Genomic DNA, 21824 nt, shown 5'->3' with positions numbered 1-21824 from the left:
AACTATAGTAAATGCTCTGTGCTTTCCTAGCCTCCCTCCTCTTCCTTATTAGAAAGAAAGTCTCTGTTCTACAAATCACAGAGTGTCATTGTGATAGTACAGAAAGTAAAAGCTGGGAAACGTCTTCCCAAACAGGCATTTCTGGAGCTGGAGAGATGGCTCAGCACCTGTTGCTCTTTCAGAGGAGTGGAGTTGGGTTCCCAGCTCCTGTACCAGATGGCTCACAACTGCCTGTAACTCCAGCTCCAGGGGATCTTCTGTCTTCCACTGGGACCTGTGTACATGTGGTGTGAGCTCATACAGACCCACATACATTAAAATAATTATTCATAAGAAAGGAAAGGAATTTCTAAAAAAAAAAATGGAGGGAGTTTCTTCTTTTATTTTTCTTTTTGTTGTTTCCTTTTCTACTTTTCTTCCCTCTGTGTAGCCCTGGCTGTCCTGGACCTCTGTAGACCAAGCTGGCCTCTCTGCCTCTCTACTTTGATATTTCTACTTTTTTGTTACTTGATTGATTGATTGATTGATTGGAGACAGAATCTTTATGTAGCTCTACCTATCCTGTAACTTACTATGTAGACTAGGCTGGTCTTAGACTCACATAGAACTTTCTACCTGCGTCTCCCAGTACTAGAATTAACATGAGACATCGTATCTGGCAAAAATTGGGATTTATTATAAGCATTGGTGAGTGACTTACAATCCATACTGTCTTAAATAGCAATACACTCAAACTTACCACATCACAATTAAGAGGAAGTGCCGTTGGAACAAGACTGGTATCAGCACATTCCAAAAATATTCCTTTACTTGCAGTTTCCCACCCGTAGTTAATCCAGCAGCATTTTAAAAAAGAATTCAAAGATGTCAAACAACCCCTTACTGGGTAAATATATAAGAACATCCAGAAGTCAAAACTCTAAACTGTGGATTTATAAAAAGCAGTTACAACATTTAAAAAGATGAGGCTTCGCTCTCATCAATGTCCTTATCTGGATCCTGTTCCGCAGCTTCTCTTTCCTGTTGCTGTTTCTTCCAAAGCTTGGCCATCGCCAGAAGCTTGAGGTTAGGCTGGTTGGCAGCATCCTCTGGAAAGATGTAGTCATAGACTTCTACCCATCCGGCATCAGACCCATCGTCGGCCTGGACCTTTCTTCTCTTCTTGACCTTTTCTGGCATGAGTTTGTCTACTCGCTCCTTGTCTGATGCTGTTCCAAATTCATCTTCAAACTTTCGCCAGGATTCCAGCAACATAAGCCTCTCTTCTTTTTCCTCACAGTTTCTCATGGTCTGTTAGCTTCTTCATAAATCTGTCTGCATTTAGCCACACTTCCTTCTTCTTTCCCAGAAGATAACTCAAACTGAGCAAAACTAATCCATACCTTGACGTGCTGTGTTCGCTGAAGCAACTGTCGGTAAAGGTTTCTTGTTCTCTCAGTTTCTTCCTGCTCAATCTCAAAATCAATATATGATTTCCAAAGTACCTCTGGCATATCCAAGCGTGGCTGGCTGATGGCTAATTCATATATTGCCCGAGCTCTCTCAATATCACCAAGGATTGTCTCTAATTCTGCAAACTTAATCCATGACGTACAATTTTCAGGTCCAAATTCCAAAAACTTTTCATAAAGCTTTCTGCATCTGTCAAATTCTCGAAGCTGTAGTTCCAGTTCTATGTAACCTTTGAATAACTTGTTCTTTGGACATTTGCCTATGGAAGTTCCCAGAGCTCTTCTGGCAAATGGCAGATTTTTCTGTCTTATTTCAAACTGTGCGTAATATAACCACATTTTGGCAAACGTGAACTTTTTGTGAGGAATGAGTTCCAAAGACGCTTGATATACCTGTCTTGTCCTCTCAGGATCCTTGGCCTCCAGCTCTTCATAGAGTGCATAGTTAATCCAGAGGTAGATGTAGCGCTTCCAGTGCCTCTTCTCCTGGATGGGTGGCACATTGGCAATGGCTCTCTCATAGACTTCCCGCACAGTGTCAGCTTCTGCATCACTTTCCACCAAGCGTAAATAATCAAACCATGCATCATAATTGTGTGGATCAGCCTTCACTTCTTCTTCATACTGGAATCTCCGCTTGCTCACGAGGATATCTTCTATACCCCTCCGGTCACCAAACTTCTTCTCAAAGAGGGTATAGTTTTTAAAGAGTTCTTGGGCTTCTTGTTTTGGAATCCTATCCAGGGCATATCTGTAGATAACTCGTACCCTTTCAAATTCTTTCTGGTTTTCCTCAAATTTAGCAAAGGCCACATACAGGTGTTCGTCCATATGCTCATCCCCAAAAAACTCAACCGCTCTCTCGTAGACTCTCCGAGCTTGAGCAAAATAAGCATGCTTCTCTTCAAACCGAGCATACTTGATCCAGTTCTTCACAGCAGGGTGCACGAGCACAAAGCGTTCATAAATGGTGCGGGCCTTCTCCACCTCTTTGTATCTCAGCTCAAAGTTGATATAGGAGTGCCAGGCCTGCTCCTCAGGCTGCCATTCCATCCAGCGTTCAAACACCTGCCGAGCACCAGGAGGATTGTTCAACATCTCCTCCATGTGTGTGTACTTGTACCAGAACTGGTCGACTCGTGGCAGAGTTGTTACGGCACGGTCCCAGATATTTCGGGCATGGTTGACCTGGCGGTTCTTCATTTCCATTTCTGCATATTTCAGCCAGAGTGGAATAGTCCGGTTGTTGACATCTAAAGCACGCTCGTATATGGATCGAGCACTTTGAATCTCCTTTAGACTTTCCTCCCATTGTGCATATTTTATCCAGTTGCTAATCGCAGTTCCATTTTTTCTTATGTTATCTTCAAAAGTCTCCCTTTTCCGTAGTTTGTAGTCCTCTAATTCTTCTTTGTCTGTGATCTTCTGCTGAGGTGGAGGCGGGAGGAGCTCGAGTTCTCTTTCTTTAGCTTCTCTTAGAAGCTGCTCAGCAGTTATCTGTACCTCTGCAGGCGCTTTGTTTTTCACCTTGGGCCACTTTAGGAATCTGCTGTTTCCGGCTGCTGTGGAGGCCGCCATGATTGCAGAGGTGGAAAACGAGCAACCTGGCCCACACCCGGACTTCAGAAACCGACTTCAAGAAACAGCCCGCACCGCAGAACCAGCCCACAACAAACTAGATTCTGGAACCTGTTGGGGACCGCACTAGCCCCAGGTTGGGTCAGCCAAAATAATGTTGCAGCCCAGGCAAAATGTTGGAGGCCACGGGGCCGACCCACGTTTGGGCGGCCACTGTATCCCGGCCCAGCTGCTGCTCCGGTCTGTGGGTCAAGGTTCCAGCAAGAGCGAGGGGTGACAGCAAGATTCTACCTAATTTCAGAGATTCGTCTCTGATGATCCCTCTATATTCTCTGATCTCTGGTTCTGTCTTCTATAGTCCTCCTAATGTCTTCTATCATCTCAATTCTGATCTGTTCTGTCTCTGCCTTTTATATGTCTCACTTCTAAGCCACGCCTCTAAGTTACACCTTTAATCAATGCCCTTAGGGCTTGTCTCTAACTCTGATCTCTATAAATCTCACACACCTTTAATCTCAAGGTATCTAAACCAAGATTATCAGAGTGTTCTCAACTGTTGTAGGGATTGGTAATTCAAATCTCATGTCAGGGTATATGGCTCAAGATGGCTGCAAAGCTGATAGCCGCTTTCTTGTAAAAGTCGGCACCCAACGGACTGGAACCGGAAAGGGAACTTGAAAGGAACGACCTTTGAACCGCTGCACAAATCAGGGGAAACACGCCACGTCGTTTCCATAGCAACCGTGGAGGGTGTCCCTCTGTGGAGCAGCACAGCTTGCAGGAGGTGAGAGTGAGGTGGATAGAGCAGGCTGCACCTCAGGGACTTGGGGCTATCGGGTGGCTAGGCTCCCCCAGGTCTAGCTCAATGATGCGTGCAGCTGTAGGCAGTGCCACCTTCGAAGGGTGTAGAAACTCATCTCCCGATGTGGAAACTCGGGGGAGAAGCCGAAGCAGTTCTTTCATTATAAAATATGGCAAGAACACACCAAGTCCCGGGAAAAGCCAGAAGATTTCACTTACAGGAAATTCATATGAGAAACAAACAGGTTAGCTAGAAGAGACACCCACTTGGTTTTTCCCATTCTGCCTGCATTCCTACATTCTCCACTCATTAAGAGGAAGGGACTTGTGGTTTAATGGGATGGAGCTGCTGTGCTAGGCTAGCCATAGAACCACTCTGTGATCTGCTGAGTGGTTGCTCAAAATCTTAAAACCAGCTCTATATATGCGCTGCCCGTTGCCCTGAAGGCTTCATACTGAAAGGATAGAAAAATCATAAGTTGATCCCCTGAACCCTACTCTTAAAAGCAAAGACATAAAAACCTGTAAGTCAAACACTATGTCGCCTCAGTTTCAGGAAATTAGCTGAGCATTTGAACAGATGGCCCTAAACTAAAGAAACCCTAAGATGTATGGTGTCAGGATGCTATGGGCCCGAGATTAGCCTGGCCAAGCTTTGAACTAACAGCCCTGAGACAACTGGTGCCAGGATGCTAAAAGTTCGAGATTATCCTGACCCCCTTGAACTGGAGCTCATGATATATAGGTGTAAACTAGTTCGAAATAGCCAATTATAAAGTGACACACCATCCATCTTAAGAATTTGAGATCAAATGTATCAATGACCTAGTGACCTGTTTCAGCCTCCTTCCCCCTTCCCTAACTCCGCTCTCAGCCTTCCCCCTTCCCTAACTCCACCCCCCACCTGTTTGTAGATTCCCCCTTAAAAGCTGGGCTTGAAGGAAAGACAGCCCTGGCTAGCCAGTAAACCTCTTGCGATTTGCATCAAGTTGTGTTTCTCGTGAATGATTTGGGGTGCGTCTGCAGTTCTCCATGGATCGGTGAGGTCCTTTTCATTTGGTTTTACATTTTGGTTCCCTGACCGGGAAACAGCAGCCACCCTTTGCACTCCCAGAACAACCTTGGAGGTAAGGGGATCCCCAGTGTGAGTGAGTGAGTGCATGAGCCGGCTGGCGAGTTCATTGTCTGTTTGAGGTGTGTTTAAAATAATCTGTATTTGGTCCAAAATAACCTATACTCGTTTGGAGTATTCTGTAAAGCATTGGCAAATCAGTTGTCGGGTCTGATTCTGTATCTGTACCTGTATTCTGTATTCGGGAAAGTGCTTTTTGGTTTGCAGCTGCTTCACTGGTTGTAATGACTGGGAAGCTGTAGTTGGCAGACATGCTTGGATGGCTACAAGCTGCCAACCCTGGAGACGTCCGGGTGGTGGGGGGGGGAAAAGGGGGGTTTAAGGAGGGCCAGAGGTGTCCTGGTGAAAGCCTCCTATCTGAGGAAAGAGGATTGTGGTCTCCTTCTGAGAGGGGAGTCTCGCAACCCCCTTCCATCTGAGTCGGTTGTGTGGGTGGGGAGCACTCGGTGTAGCCAGTGTGTTTCAGGTTGTTTGGTTTTCTGCTTGCTGTTTTTGTGTTTTGTCTGGCACATGATGAGGAGACTCTGACTGCTGGAAGAAGTTAGAGAGACTTGAGGGGCTAGCAGGGCTTTACTTTGCAATATTTGGTGAAAGGAACAGAAAGAGAGAGAGAGATGAGAGAGAGAGTAGAGGAAGGAGAGAGAGAGAGAGAGAGAGCTAAAACAGTGTGCCTCTCAGGTGTGTTAACAAAAGAAAAGGCTATTTCAGAGCCCTTCCGGGAGCAGGAGCGAATTAGGAGGTTTCTCTCTGGCTCCTACTGAAGAGGAATTCTTAGTTATGCTTTCTCTATCTACTGTGTGTCCTTGGCGTGCCAAATTTGTCCACGTGTCTGTCTTTGTTTCGTCAGAATGAATAAATGTTCTATGTTTCATGTTTTAAAACAAAAGGTTAAAACTTCTGGCTTGATTTAACTTAAAACTCTCTTAAAGGATAATCTTAATTTACACAATAGAAGCTGATAAATAAATTACCTTGCTCTGGGGCTGGAAATAAGGCACACCAGGAGGAACCCTGGCAGGGTATGATTATTTGGCATAAGCTGCTCTTGGAGGGGCCAACAAGTTTTTTTTTTTACTTCTATGGTAAAGAAATTGATGGCTGTTTTCCTAGGAAAATTTTTTGTGACCGTGTTTATTACCTTATTAGGCTCAACAAATGACAAGGTGCTTTCTTTGAAATTACAGCTAGAAAAAAGTAAGAAAGGTTTGTTTGGATGAAATATATAAAATGTACATCTACTTCACTTTTGTTTCTGACTGGTTTTAAAGTATTAAATGTTCTATGTGTCCTTGGTTATATGTTATTAACCTGTAAGTTAGTATTAGATATGATTAAAAATTACAACTTTTGGTAACAAAAAGCTATATTAAATTGGTAACTCAGGGTTAGAGTCATTCAGAGATCAGATATATAAGATAAGATTAAAAACAATGTCTCTTTAGTGAGAGATTAAAAGGTGCACTATCATACATTCAGATATAAGAACTGACAGCCGAACTATGTAAGATAAAAGTAATGTACTTGCTGTTAATTAAAAAAAAAAAAAAAATAGATTGTTTACCTGTGTTAAAAGTTGGTTTTGTTTCCCAAAGTTATGTTATACTCTAATATTGCAAAAGAAACGTTAAAAATATAAACTGCCAGTATTCCATTGAATTTTTGACTCATCCATGTTTATGGTGAGAAGAGGATCGAACAGGTGAAGATGATTGCAAAAGTAATAAGAATAAAACCACTGTGCACAAGTACAGGCCTGCTGCTGTAGAGTGAAAAATTATAAAGGCCATCTTTATCAAAATATGTGTAAATTTTTCCCCTTAGACCTTGGGCAGAAAAGCAACTGCCAGCGGTTTGGGTCCATCTAATTAGTTACAGAGGAGGGGGGAGTTACAGTACAAAGGCTGTTAAGTAACCATCCAGAAACTGACTGGCCAAGGAAGAACTACACCCTGCCCATGGTACGGCCTACTAGTGTTCAAAAAAGGTCAAAACAACCAATCCTGTGCACCCGCGCGAAAGTTCGATTTTTTTCCCTACCCAGCCCATATATAAGCGCTATGCCCCTGAGCCACGAGGTCAGTCCCTCTATCCCCTATGTGAGATATGGGGATATGGCTGGCCCAGAGCTCTGATTTAATAAACCACCTCATGTATTTTACAGCAAGACGGTCTCTCGTGTGTCCTTTGGGTGCGTGTTATCCTGAGACTTAAGTGGACCCCTTTTTGGGAGTCCTGGACCTTTCACTGCCAACTTATTTGATACAGTGACAGAGGCAAATTTAGCCCTCACCAAGATTGAAAAGGAGATATCATTAGAAAGTTTTGCCTCAAGAAATAGTTGATAGCCCTTTATTATTAAAAAATTGTTGTTGCTTTTAATACAAAAAGTTAAGAGTTTTGAATCTTTCAGTGTATATTATTCATTGTATGGTATTTTATTAGCTGAGCCCTCTGAAAGGAGTTTCAATGCAAGCCTTTGTTCTCATAAAACGAGCTTTTTAAAATTTTGGGGAGTGCTTGTTGCTCCAGAAAACATTCAAAGGCAATATCTTTTCAATATTTGAGACACCAGTTATGTTCCTAAACGAATTGTGACACAGAAAATTCAAAAAAGAAAAGATAGTTTACTTACTTTAAATGATTTCAGAAGTTTCTAGGAGATGCTAATTGGATAACAGCTCACCTTAAGCTCACCAGAGGAGGACTTAAGCCTCTGTTTGATGTTCTCGAGGGAGATACAAATCTTAATTCCCCTTGACAATTAACTGATGAAGGAGAAATAGCTTTGCAGAAAGTAGAGGAAGCTGTTAGTTATCAATAGATACATTATACAGACTGGTCAATTATTGGCTGTTTCACAACAGTTCCTTTGGGAAAGGGACCATTAATATAGATTGATATTTCTTTATCTCCAAAGAAAGTTTTAACACCCTGTTTTAAAAGCTGTTGCTGTGTTTAATGCAGACTTGTAGGTCAGGGTTACAAAAGTATTTGAGAAGAACTTGATGAAATATTTCTTATTCCAAAGAGCAATTAAATTGGTTATTGAAGAATACTGATATTTGGCCTATAATATGACCAACTTTCTAGACAAATTTTGTAATCATTATCCAAAAGACAAGTTGTTACAATTTTTCTATACCTGCTTTTTGTATTTCTTACAAATTTACACATGCAGCCTATAGTGTGTGTACTCTATTTACAAACAGCTCATCTAATGGGAAGACAGTACATGTAATTGGATCCTCTTCAGTTTCCCCCTGCTTCAGCACAAATAATTAAGTTACATGCTGTAGCCACTGTTTGAAATGCTGAGGAATGAAGCTTTCAATTCCTATACTCGTAGCCAGTAATATAGCTCATGGTTTATAATTGCTTGAAATTGTTCCTTATTTAGATATTGCTAATTCTCAAATTTTACAAATACAGTTTAATTTAAAAAACATGTGCTTTCCCTTAACTTTATAAGACATTTGAAAGCTCATGCTGGATTGCGTGGATCCCAAGAAAATGTCACAACAGATTTATATACTAGGCAGATTATAGACATTCTTCCTTCTTCTTGTTAGTTCTTCTTGAGACAGTGGAGGGGGAAGAGCCTTGGCAGGGGTTAGGACCTTGTTTTAGGAGATATTTAAAGTTGCTAAATAAAAAAGTTTACTTGTCTAAGTTACTATACCACTGTGGCTGGCCTGCTTTCTCTGATCCTCTGAAGCCAGAAAGTGCAGTTTCTTCAATTTAACACATCCTGAAAACAGCCAAGGATTAAATAAACAGCCTTTGTTCTATCTCATCAGGAACTGCTGGGTTCTAACTATGCCTGCTAGTCTCAGGTTGCAGAAAGAAAAGACATTTAGAAGAAGTTGTTGTAGAGTTTATTACTAAGTGTGAAAAGTTTCCTAGGAAAGCTGTTTAGGGAGAGAAGTGGAAAGATCCTAAGTGCAGAAAAGGAAAACATATACCCTAAGTGGAGATAGGTGAAAGATTCTATCCTATCTCTCCATTGTATCTGCCTGTCATCTCTTTGTCCTCAGTGCTTGTATATCTTTCAGAATACATAATCACACGTTACAGGGTTCTTCACAGGCTCACACCTTGGGTCAAATCATGGGATGAGGTGGAAGTTTGCAACAGAGAATGTTTACATGCACGTCCATTGGGAGTGATTGTCTGGCTGGACATCCATTGCCTAATAACAGTCCAGTTACAGAAGAGCTTAATCATCATGATATAATTTTAGAAATTCTTATAGGATCATCATTAGAACTAAGAAGCCATCTATTTGTCTATATAGCATCACCACAAGATATTATACCTTCATGGATCTGCAGAGATCTGCTCCAAAGGTGCTGTTGCTTGGTTATTGTTACACATGTTTAATTATAATGGCTTGAGACAGTAATTTGATATTTCTAGAGAGTATATAAGTCCAAATTGCAAAAACTTGTTCTCAGTGACCTCAATTTTTTTCATAATGGTGTTAATACTTGAGAACCTATGCCTAATCAATTATGACAAGTGGATGTTACTCATTTCTGATTTTAGAAAAATTAACATGTACATGTGACTTGACACCTTTTCAGGCTTTCTAGTTACAACTGCTTTAACAGGAAAAACAACTAAAAATGTAATTAGTTATTGCCTACATTATCTTTCTATGCTTGGTGTTCCATATCGGATTAAGATAGATGGAAACTGGCTATTATAGTCAGACATTTGAGATGTTTTGTTGACAATCTAATATTACCCATATTACTGGAATTCCTTATAATCCTCAAATACAAGGTATTGTGAAACAGATACTATGGAACTTTAAAATAATATCTTCATAACTATCTGAGAGTGGGAGGAGCGGCTACTAGTGCTTTTGCCCTGGTTCTTACAAGGAACACTGAAACATCAACTTTTGAAAACCAAAAGAGGAGTAGTTATACACCCAGAAGGGGTTCCCTAGGGATATTCTTTATCATGCCTTGTGTGTTCTCAAGTTTCCAAATCTGGTTGCACATGGCAAATCTGCTGCCCCTCAATCAGCTTCATAGCTCAAAGAGCAGGCCCTGATCTTTTTCATGTCCAACATCAGTTAGGATGCTTTCACATCATCCTGTAGGCAGTCCTTCAAGGTCCTTGCCATATCTGTTGTGTACAGAGTATGTCAACTGCTCTCTATCCCGAGAGGCTCTGCACTGGGCTCTGTGGTTTGTGGAGCCCCGAGGCACCTTGGGGTTTCTTGCCATGTGCCACCAGACCACCAGATTTGGGGATATTTGCCCTACATGCTCTCCCTTATTTTTTTTTTTTTTTATATATATATATAGGAGTACACCGTAGCTATCTTCAGAGACACCAGAGGGCATCAGATCCCATTACAGTTGATGGTAAGCCATCATGTGGTTGCTGGCACTTGAACTCAGGACCTCTGAAAGAGCAGTCAGTGCTCTTAACCACTGAGCCATCTCTCCAGCCCCAGTCTCCAAAATTCTTAGTCATTACTTAGAAGGTGGAGCGTTTCCTTCTGGCTTGTTCATGGGTTCTCAGTCCATAGGTTCTAGCTGGAGCCTTGAGTCTCATTTCTGGGCTGTCTCTGATACACTAGATGGTCTCTTCTCATCTTCTTCCTTGCTGAGAAAGAAGGGTCACTGGTTAGCAATAGGTGGGTCAGTAAGAGACTCAGCTGTTGGGCCGCCATGTGGCTGAATCTCTGAGATGGTGCTGTAGCAAAGAGAAAGTTTAGGATGAAGACTCAATTTTGGAAATAGTACATTTGTGTTTACCAGTCCTTACCAGCTTCACCGAATATCTGCTGGGTGTTCTGCAGGACACTGCTGCAAACACCTGGGAGACAGCAGTCTGTGGGTGGTGGCATTCCCTAAAGAGACACAGGTTGTTTACAAGAGGAGTGGTGATAAGCTGCTGGCTATAAACAGTGTGAATGCATAGAGAGAGGTGGCTGCAGTTAACACTGGTGAAGAGGTAAAGAGACTGGGCCCACAGTGGCCTTTTGAGGTGTGTAATATGTGCTTTATTTTTAAACAAAAGACAAAGGAAAGGGGGCAAACACATCTCACTGTACAGGAAAATGTGGCTTTTTCTTGACTCAAGGTTGGGTGAGGACATAAGTTATGACCTTTTCCTATCCTAACTGAGAAAGAAGAAGGAGTACTTAGTTCCAGGCTGCTGTCAGTAAAAGGTACACCCTGTGAGGCATGTCAAGGCTCTGCTCACTTGCTTGGTTTAAAAAGGTCACATGTAATAGGGCACTGGCCCTGTGTCTTCCTGTCAGAGCAGCTGAGGACCAACTGTAGTAGACACTGGGTTAGGTCTGATTCACTTGCTCACTGCGTTCTGTTCTTGTCTCATCTCTCCTCTTGCGCAGTGAGGGTCGATCATGCAACTTGTCTGGCTTGGGAAGGGGGCCCAGCTAGCAAGGAAATGTACCTGCCTTCACAGCTCCCTGAGAAAAGCAGGCTCTTCTAATGTGAATGCCTTCAGAGCACAGAGCCAGGAAGGCCAGGCTGAGTCTTGGCAACAGTTAACATGAAGCCAGACCTTTGGGGCTGGACCCTACACAGTGGCGTTCAGGGACTGAGCTCTCTAGGAAAAGCAGGAGGAATGAAGCCGAGGGCAGGTATTCCATGCAGAAAGGGCTCCAGCAGGATCACCTGTGCATTCTATCAGATCCACACAGACCCTGAGGCCAGGTCCCCTTGGGGAGAAAGGGTGACCCACAGCTCCACTGCAGGGCTGGTCGCTGAGTCTAGACAGTAGTGAGCATATTGGTTTCTTTGGCTTCTTCGAGGTGGAAACAGTTGGCTTCAGTTTAATGAAGCAGAAGGGAAACTTGGGAGACAACATCCCTTGAGTGTCCTGTAGAGACCAGCACTTGCTTAGGCTATTTTCAGCCAAGGGCAACAGGACAAGGCCTCATGGAGAATGGAGTGCCTTGAGTTAGGCATGGAATTCAGAGGGCAGGATGTGGGTAGTGGGTCCAGAGGCCTGAACCTGTAGTGGGAAAGGGTGGGTGGGCTGTGAAGATGGATAGCACCTCAACTCCTAGGACCTCTTACTCATGAGCCCCCAATACCAGGTTTACACAGTGTCAGTAGGGGTCCATGATACTGGGAATGATACTGAGGGACTTAGAGAATTGATGTCTGAGTTCCGGACTGGATGGGACAAGACTAACCTGGCTTCTGATGCCTCCTGACCCAGACTCTGACAGGGAGGAAAAGGGGCCCTCTTTCTCTCCTTCCTTCCTTCCCCACTTCTTTTTTGCCCTGACCTGGAGATTCCTCCCTAGCCATTGCCTCACACACTGCCACCCAGCAGGGGCCTGAACTCTCTCCACCAGAGGACTCCAGGGACCTACTGTCAGTGTGCACCTGTGTGCTGGCACAGAGTAAGATCCACCTGCACCAGTGACCCTGCAGGTCACTTGGCACCACCTTGACAGTACACAGACACTTGGCTGATGGCCATTTCAATTGATTAGTATACTTACATCATCATGCACCTAAAAAACTATCAGCAATCAGCCCTGAAAGCATAGGAACCAAGCAGATAGAATGAGGCTTGATGTCTGAAAGTCATATCCAGATTACAGGTCATAGCCGAGAAATTATTAGCTCTTTGTCCCTAGGGTAAGTCATGTTGCCTTTTTGAGCTTCAACTAAGCAATCAGAAATGAAAGAACCTCTGCTTCCCCTGATGGGAAACTTAGGATATTGCCCAGTGCAGCTGGGCTCTGAGCAGCAGGAAGATGGTCCCTCCTGAGATGGTTACAGACAGGCAGAGCTTGAACCTACCTAACTAGTTCTTAGAGAACACACAGTGCTAACTTTACAGCTAGGACAGTAGCTGGAGAAACAGCAAGGTGGGTGCATAGCATAGAGGTGAGCACATGTGACCACGAGGGGGGAGGAGCAGGAGCCAGCAACAGACAGAGCCATGCTCACTTGACAGAGTAGATAGTGCTGGGAGGAAGCCGAGTGGCCACATTTCACAGATTGAGCTGTCTAACCAGAAACATTGCAAGGCCAGGTATGCAGCTGAGGAGCCATGGGACCAGCACCCTAGGGTCCTGCCCCTGCTTCCCCAGCCAAGTTGGTCTCATGGCCTGGCCAGGGTGGCCATCCCATCGTCCATAAGAGGTTTTCCAGAATCACTTCTGCTGTTCTAATCCTTTTTTTCCTTATAAACTTTACAGTCATGCTGGATGTAGTGGCTCACCCGGCATCCCAGCACTAGCAAGGCTGAGGCAGGACGATTGTTACAAGTTTGAGACTCCCCTGAGCTACAGTTTGAGACTGTCTCCAGACTCTCCTCTGCTCTCACTCCCTCTAACAACCAGCTTGCTGATGTCAACTAAAGACAGGGAAACAAGCTGGCATTTTGATTACAATTTCATTGAGTCTGTGGATAATAAATACTATTTATTTTTCTTCTAGTATAAGTCTCATCCTGTTCCCCACAGACAAACCTGAGTTCAGTCCTGGTACCCATGTTGAAGGAGAGGACTCACTCCTACAAGTTGTCCTCTGACCTCTGTGGAGGATGTGCACACACCCACACACACTGTAGACATACATACATACATGCATACATACATACATACATACATACATACATACATACATACAAACAGAGACAGAGACAGAGACAGAGACAGACAACAACAACCAAACCCTGCAGAAATAGAAAACAGAGTGGAAAAATTAATTCTTTATGTTTTGGGGAGACAGTCTTACTGTGAGTTTCAGGCTACCCTCAAATTTGCAATTCTCCTGTCTCAAGTCCATTTCTGATCGTTCCAGTACATCCTTGGATTTCAGTGACCCATGGATGTTATTTATGTTGGAGCCCATCTGAAATTCTGGATTGTTTTTTTTTTTTTCTCCATAGAGAGCTTCTTGCCCCTCCCAACAACACCTGGCCTAGGGGTTCCCTGATCCTCCCTTGTGGGACTGATGAGGTGCCCAGTTATGTCGCACTCCCTGCTGAGGGGTGATCTACCTGCCCTGGGATTGTAGAGACTATTTCTATCTCTGCCAAAGTGGTATGCTGCAGACTCACCCCGTTCTTAAGATGGGGTCACAGAGGGTAGCCCAGAGCTTTGCCAGGGCCCTCTCCTCCTGGGCTCTGCTACATTTTTCTTCTCTCTCCAGCCTGTGAGGTTGCAGGGAGCCCTGCTTTTCAGACACCATTAGCAAGAGTCAGGGGTTCAAAAGAGGCCCTTGTTATTTCTTAGCTCCACGTGCTCCCCTGCAATCCTTCTTGGCTTGGTTCTCCAAGGCCGACCAGTGGATGTTTAAAGTGTTTCTGTGCCCCAGTTTGTTGTTTGTGGAAAGAGAGTTAAATCTTGGACTTGCTTAGAAAAGCCCAAAGCACAACCCAGTGCCCCTTTTTCCTGAGAACTCCTGCCCTTTGTCAGTGGGCCAGGGACACAGGGATTCAGGCTTTGGGCCCCCTTCATGCTGGTGGCCATCTGAGAACACGGGGTGGCAGGTGAAGCTACGCAGTAGTCTCTTATTACTCATGGACCCTGGGATCTGGTTGTGGGGTTGGAATTATTTTTTTTACTCTCCTCACTAATCCCTGCTGTTTTCTTTCCACATCCAGTTTCTGTTCCTCTTTTCTTTCCACCCTGTGGGGAACAAAGCCATGGCAGCAGATAGGCTCCATTTCTCACTGTGCACCCCAGTGACCTGTTGCTCACTCCAGATCTGAGCAGGCATAGGGAACATGGCCTGTAGGGTACCCCTAGATGTGTGGGATGGGCGCATGGGTACAGGCACTTTATGGGATAAGCCTAGCCCCAGGGGCCTTGGCAGGAGGGAAAAGGTAGTATGTTGTGGTATGTTAGCTGGGCACAAGGCCACTAGTTAGTTATGTGGCCACAGGCATCGTGCACCTCACCTGTGGAATGACTTAACCCTCTCATGGACTGGGGAAGCCAGCAGCACTCTTAGCCTAGCCTAGGCAGAGCTCTCATGGTTGGAAGGCTGTCCTGAAAAACCTAGGACTTTCTGAGGGACCACAGTTCAAGACAGAGTGGGGAAATAGCTCTTTCTTCTGTGCCTCTGGCCTAGGGTCTGTCCACTGTCCACACCTACCTTAATTAAGCCCAGGGACCCATCAGGAACTCTCAACTTGTTGCCCTGTGGGGTAGCCAGGTCCCCTCTTCCCAGGGACAGTCCTCTCTCTATTGATTTGGATTTGATGAGCTGCTGAGCTGGGAGACTGCCTGCAGGTAGTGGATAAAAACCTGGGCTCCTGCTGGGGAATTCTGGTTTCTGGGATTCCACACCCCTAGGTTTGAGGATTTTTCTAGTTGCATTCAAAAGAGCTGTCAGGGTTTGAGCTTTGTAAGTCTCACCAGCATGTGAGCAGATCATGACATATGGTTAAGCCTTGTCCCCATGGCCTTTGTGGGCCACTCCCATCAGGTGTCAAACAGATCAGCCTCTTGTGTCTCCTTTGTGTTGGTCAAATCAACTATAGCCTCAGGCCCAGAAGCCACCTTCTGGAACCTTTGTATGTAATATAAAGCCCCCACCTGCAATTTGAACACAAAGAGTGTCTCTCTCTGTCACTCTAGTCTGTCTCTCTGTCTCTCTCTCTCTCTCTCTCTCTCTCTCTCTCTCTCTCTCTCTCTCTCTCTCTCTCTCATCTTCATATCACTTGGCCCAGTATACACAGACCCTTTCTACTGAAAGTGATGGACTGTGTGACATACACTGGCTGTAAGACTTAAAGGCTCTGAGGAGGTTTGGCTGGGTTAGAAGAGCTGGTATGGAGGGCTTTGCCATTGAGGCATTATGCAACCCAGGAGCTCTGGCTTAGCCTTGTTCTCAGATGTACAATCTCTGCTGTGTGACCTCATGAAAATGGCATACCCTCAGTTCCCATTACTGTCAAATGGAGACAACCCAGTAGATGCTAGTGTCCTCAGTAACCATGGCCCAGTTTCTGAGAAACGTGTGTGTGTGTGAGAGAGAGACAGAGAGAGAGAGAGAGAGAGAGAGAGAGAGGAGAGAGAGAGAAGAGAGAAAGAGAGAAAGAGAGAGAAAGAGAGAAAGAGAGAAAGAGGAGAAAGAGAGAAAGAGAGAGATGGGGGGATGGTTAAGTTCTGTGCTTCCCTTTACTTGGCCACCTCCAGACAGGAGGAGGAAACATGGAACTTGCACATGGGAAGCAGGCATCCCATCCCACTCCTGCACTGAGGTGTGCTTGTGCTCTGCTCTCACAGGGAACTCAGGCTTCAGAACTATGTCCCAGAGGATGAAGACCTGAAGAGGTGGCGGGTCCCCCAGGCCAAACCAGTTGCAGGTACATGGACCTCTTCTCCCCCAGGCTCCTTCCAGTCACCCTCAGAGAAGAGGTACCAAGTCAGAGAGAGCCGTCTGGGGCATTCACACACCTTCTCAGGGAACATACATAAAAGGGTCAGGAGGGCAGGGAGGAGGCCCCTTGTACCTCCAACCTGGAGTGGGCCACAGGTCCTCAGGGCATGAGGAGTAGAAGTGACCTGAGATCCTTGGACAGCAAGGCAAGATGGTGAGTCCTGTATTGCTGGGGAGAGGGGCAGAATGAAAGACCCCAGAGAGAAGCTAAACCATAGAGCCTCAGGGGACAACCAGCAGCAACACAAAGGCCAGAGAGAGCCTTGTCCAGATTCCCCACTCCTTTGACTGAGGGTGACAGATGTAGGGTGAAGAGGGAACCTCCTAGTCACAGGAGCAGATTTATCCTTTGTCCTGAAGGATCTGGCTTCGTTTGGTTTTGAGACAGGGTCTCAATGTGGAGCTTACTTTCTGGACCAGGCTGGCCTTAAGCTCACAGACATCTACCTGCCTCTGCCTCCCAAGTGCCACCATGCTTATCCAAGAATCTTAGTTTTTAATTCTTGATACCAACTTTCCATTGTGCAAGTAATGAATGAGTAAATAGCTCATCAAAAATTCAGAAGTTGCCCTATTGTTCGTTGCTACTCCTCTCCCTGCCCCATGGAGTAGTGGAGGGTGGCATGGGCCACCCCACAGGGTGGGAGGGTGATGAGAAACTGGCCCTAGGCCTCTACCAGGAGGCTACCAGAACTTAAGTTTGGCAGAAGAAAGGAATGTCAGAGAAACACATCCCTGGTGACAGGTCTGAAGGCTGTCCACGTTGTTCCGTTCAGGCATCCGTCCCCAGAAGGGGACACTCAGAGAGAGACCTAGGGACTTACTGGAGGCAGGAGGTGCCTGTCATGAGTCTGAGGTGGGATGAAAGGGAAGATAAGGCACCCAGACTCCAGCCATGCCAGACCTAGAGGCCATCCCTAGGACCTTCCCTTTTAGTGCCATAGCTCCCATGGACACAGGCTCCTCCCATTTTGTATCTGGAAGCCTGAGGCCCGGGCCTTGTCCACTCCAGCTATAGCCTGCTCTGTCCCTTTCTGGGCCCTGGGGTCTGCCTTCAACCTAGGAGACCAGATGTCTTCCAGGGTTGCTGCTGAGTGGTGTCCCTCCTCTTCCCTGGGGCCCTTTTGGCTGTTAAGTCTGGAGGAACAGCTCCCACCCACCAGGCCTGTGTTGTTCTTTCCCCCTCTAGTGGAGGAGAAGGTGAAGGAGCAGCTGGAGGCTGCCAAGCCAGAGCCTGTCATTGAGGAAGTGGTGAGTACCTGGGAGGCCCCTCCCTGCTTGTGCTGCTTCCTTCTCTAGCTGTCTCTGTTCCCACCCTACTAACTTCCTTGCCTGCCTGCATTTTTCTGCCTCTATGCCCAGTCTCTGCACTCCCTCTCAGGCTGGGCCTTGGCCCTGATGCATTGTCTCCTCTCTCCCTAGGACCTGGCCAACCTGGCACCTCGGAAACCTGACATGGTGAGTGTTGTCCATGAAGGCTGGCACAAGCCCTTTGGGGAGGTGATGGTGTTTGGTGCATGTCAGAGGCCTCGGCTGGGAGGACAGCCAAGGGACAGATAGGGAATAGGGACAAGCACTGCAGGCATAGCTCTGCCCAAGAGAGTCAGGGATGAGGGCTAAGTAAGTAAGGCATGAGACATGGGCGAGGGTAAAGTGCTGAAGAGGGGCCCGAGGGATGAAAGAGCAGGCATCCTTTCGAGCCTCTTCTGTAGGGGGGAAAACTCACCTACTCTGGGGGCTCCGACTTAGCAGTGCACCCCTGTGTGCTCAGGATACCACAGTGAAGAGACGGATGGGCAAGCAGATAGGGCTTAGGCCTCTGTTGTAACTGTGAAGTAGGGAACCCAATCCCTTCAAGCCTGGAAGCCCCTCTGAGTGAGCTGAGAATATGGGTGAGGGAAGGTGCTATAGGCACGTCTCTTGGTGCCTGTAGATCTGTGGGGTGGGTGACAGCACCTACCACAGTGCTTTAATTTGATGAAACAGCCATGAGGTGTGTGCTGAAGGAACTGCAGAACTAGAGAACTCAGGCTGATTTTAGGAATTCTGGAAGCTCCAGGAGTGGGGGTGGGAGGCTGTGGACAGAGGGGGAATAGGGCTGACAATTGGCCACCACAAGTTCCTCTCTGATACTGACTTAGGGGACATAAAAGGGGGATCCCAAGGAGCCAGCCACCATTCTGTTTCAGTCTTCTACCTTGACTGAGTGTGTGGTAGGCGTCCCCTTCTCTCAGTTACCTCGGTGGAGTTAAGAAGGCTGATTGGATGATAGGGTCCAGAAGAGCAGAGAAGGTAGCATCATGTTCTCCCCAGAGCAGCATCTCAGGCAGGATAAATATCAAAGCCCTGCAGGAAGATCCCAGGGCCACATCATGCTAACCCTTAGCTTCTGCGTTTCCCCTCTCTCCTGATGTAGGGATCTCAAGAGAGATGTGGCTAAGAAGCTGGAGCAAGCTGGAGAAGCAGACCCAGAGTGCCATTGCAGAGCTGATCCGTAATGCACTCGGCCAGTGGGGGCCTGCCTTTGGAGCAGTGACTTCAGCACAGGCCTTTTCCACTTTGTCTTGCTCTCTCTTATCCAGGTGAACGGCTGAAAGGCAGGAGGACAGCGGGCCTCTGCAGTGGCTGCAACATTTGAAACAGAGGCCTGTGACTCCGACTAACATGTTTTCCTATTTCATCTCTTCAGCACAGACATCTCCTCTGATGTAAATTGTGCTTTTTACTTCTATAAATAAAGCTCTTTAATAGAGGCATGTCGCTTCTATTTTTCTAAAGACAGGCAGAGTTCTTGCAGTTTTGACACAGAAAAGACCTAAAAGGGGCTGAGAGATGAACTCAGGGTTGACTGACTGCTCTTCCAGAGTTCTGAGTTCAGTCCAAGCAACAACCACATGGTGGCTCACGCCATCTGTAATGGATCCAGTGCATTCTTGTATTTCTTAAGACAGGTATGTGTACTCAGATACATTAAATAAATTTAAGAGAGAGAGAGAGAGAGAGAGAGAAGAGTGAGAGGAGAGGGAGAGAGAGAGAGAACCTAATAGTAGTCTCAGTATAGAAGAGTTTAGTAAACACTGACATTATTTTAGGAATTCTCCAGGATCATATTAAGAATTTAAGAAATCATCTATTTGTGGGGCGGGTGGCCCACGCCTAATCCCAGCACTTGGTACGGCAAAGGCAGGGATTTCTGAGTTCAAGGCCAGACGGTCTACAGAGTGAGTTCCAGGATGGCCAGGCCTACACAGAGGAAACCCTGTCTCAAAAAGCACTAAAAAAAAAAATGAAACAGAAATTGTCTATTAAGCATCACAAGACAGTAACATCATTGTTTCTTCATTGTAGTGATTGTTACATATATTTAATAACGGAAACATATAAACAGCTAGGAATCTTCCTAAAAATGAATTCTGGCTGCCTATGCCTACCCTAGTTCTGTCATAAATAGAAATCCAAAGTGGACCCATCTGGGAATGTCACTGATAGTTTAGCTCTCTCCCAAGTTGGCCCGGGACAGTTTATTTTAGGGCTTCCTCTCACACCTAACTCATGAAGTGTGGTGGTCCATGTGGTGTTTTTGTTGTCCTTCCATATGGTGCCCCACCTGTGGCAGACAGTGCCAAGGACTTAGGTCATGCATAGACAGTGCATGTGCACACAAAGTTAGGACACCAAAACAAAGTAAATATAATAATTCAGATGACAGTGTGAATCGTCCTGTGTGGCTGCAGATAACTGGAATACCAGCCGTCGAGGGAGGCAGGGATAGGAGTTCAGATCATCAGCTACAGGCCAGCTTGAGGCTAGCCTGGGCCATAGAACCTTGTCTCAGGAAGTAGAGAAAGAAAGTGGTTGTGTGGGTTGGGACAGGCAAGAGAAGGGAGAAAAGAGAGGGATCTGTAGGGAAGAAAAAAGGTTTAGAGGCATTTCATAGTGTTTGCCTGAGTATATGTTTGTAACTGTATCTCTGCCTGGTGCCCAGAAGACCAGAACAGGGCATCAGATGCCTGGAACTGCAGTTCAAATGGATATAAGCCAAGGGGAATTTACAGCATGGAAGCTGAACCAAAGCCCCAAAATAAGTGTCTTTGCATTCTCAGAGGAATAAGCAGTGCTATCCCTCTTTACACAACAAGAATTAGATATAAGAGCTGATCAGAAACCCGAAAATCAGCTCAGAGTGGGGTACAAACCTGTAAGTCCAGGTCTCTTAGATGACGGCAGGAAGTGAGGCCAGCCTGTGCTATAGACAGATGCTCTCAAATGAGAACAGCCTAAACCCAGGTTGAAAATAAGGACTAGCAGATCTCTGGTGGAGCACAGGATTGGCAAAAAGCAGCAGAGACAGCTGGGGTAAACTCGGTGCAATGGAGGACTTAGACATGTGTTTTCAGCTACACAGATGTGCTGGGTTTGGGGATCAGGAAGGTTGGCACCGTGTGGTGGCAGACAGTTGAGACCACTTTTGCCAGTAGTGTGTGTTTCCTCTGCCCCTTAGTGTCCTGGTGGACTGTTACACGTGAGGCCAGGTGCCAGGCCAGGAGGAATTTCTTTTTTTTTTTTCCTCAGAATTCACGTTTAATAGGTACTTTAAAAAAAGAATAACAGGTTGGTTCTGTGACTGATATAAGATGGCCTGCCCAAAACATAGCTCAGACCATTACCAACAGTGGAAGAAAGTGTACCCACCACCCAGCCCTGTAGAAAAGGCTTATCTGGAATCATCACATCATATGTATAAGCATGAGTAGATAGTACAAGAGACTTTCTTCTGGACTGCTCCAATGCTGCCTGGCAGAAAATGTCCAGTGCTCAACTTCTGCTTAGAGAGAAATATTCTTTGCTCTTTGGACATCACGCTTGATGGTATCACACTGCCAGATTTCCCCAGCAGCTGGACACACTTCACCATGTTGGTCAGTGAATGGAAGCCCTGGACTAGTCTCAGAACTTCATCCACAGAGCGCGCCAACGGAAGATCGTTTATGTATCTGGCGAAGGGTACCTTTATCATCAATAAAGAGCCCTGAAAGAGATACTTCATCCGCCTTTAAGACTCCCTATAAGCTGAGCAATGGTCGCTTGGGATCAGATATTAAGGGAATGTTCATGGGTCCCAAATCCTCCTTGTTTCTTGGTGTGTTAATCCATGCCAGATAACAGAAGTGAGATCCACAGAAGCCCAATCACTTGGCAGTTAAGTTTCTTAATTCTTCTGCTCTATCACTGAAAGCAATGATCTCCGTGGGGACACACAAAAGTAAAGCAAGAGGTTAAAAGAAGAAAACAACAAATATTTCTCTTGTAATCACTAGGCTGATATCTTTGGAATTGTCCATCTGGCAAACAGCTGTAGCTTTGAAGTTGGGAGCAGGATGCCCAATTTTGCATTTCCTCCGAGGACTCTTGCTATCAGCAGAGGTGGAGCCACAGGTCTGAGGAATAGAACCAACCATG

General features: G+C 45.7%; 1 long non-coding RNA gene and 2 pseudogenes across 1 annotated transcript; 1 reads left to right on the top strand and 2 right to left on the bottom strand.

Moving 5' to 3' along the window:
• Positions 1-935: 935 nt before the first annotated feature.
• Positions 936-3038, bottom strand: LOC117701572 (crooked neck-like protein 1 pseudogene; annotated as a pseudogene).
• Positions 3039-16162: 13124 nt separating this feature from the next.
• Positions 16163-17819, top strand: LOC143433892 (uncharacterized). The gene is made up of 3 exons (XR_013070237.1): positions 16163-16290; positions 17554-17615; positions 17787-17819. It is a non-coding gene; the product is annotated as an uncharacterized LOC143433892 (long non-coding RNA).
• A 3360-nt stretch (positions 17820-21179) lies between these two features.
• LOC117701570 (peroxiredoxin-1 pseudogene) lies at positions 21180-21776 on the bottom strand (annotated as a pseudogene).
• Between the last annotated feature and the right edge of the window lie 48 nt (positions 21777-21824).

Source organism: Arvicanthis niloticus, unplaced genomic scaffold, assembly GCF_011762505.2.
Source record: "Arvicanthis niloticus isolate mArvNil1 unplaced genomic scaffold, mArvNil1.pat.X pat_scaffold_1368_arrow_ctg1, whole genome shotgun sequence".
NCBI classification, from domain to species: Eukaryota; Metazoa; Chordata; class Mammalia; order Rodentia; family Muridae; genus Arvicanthis; species Arvicanthis niloticus.
Note: the sequence above shows the minus strand (reverse complement) of the source record. Positions and strands in the feature narration are given on the sequence as shown.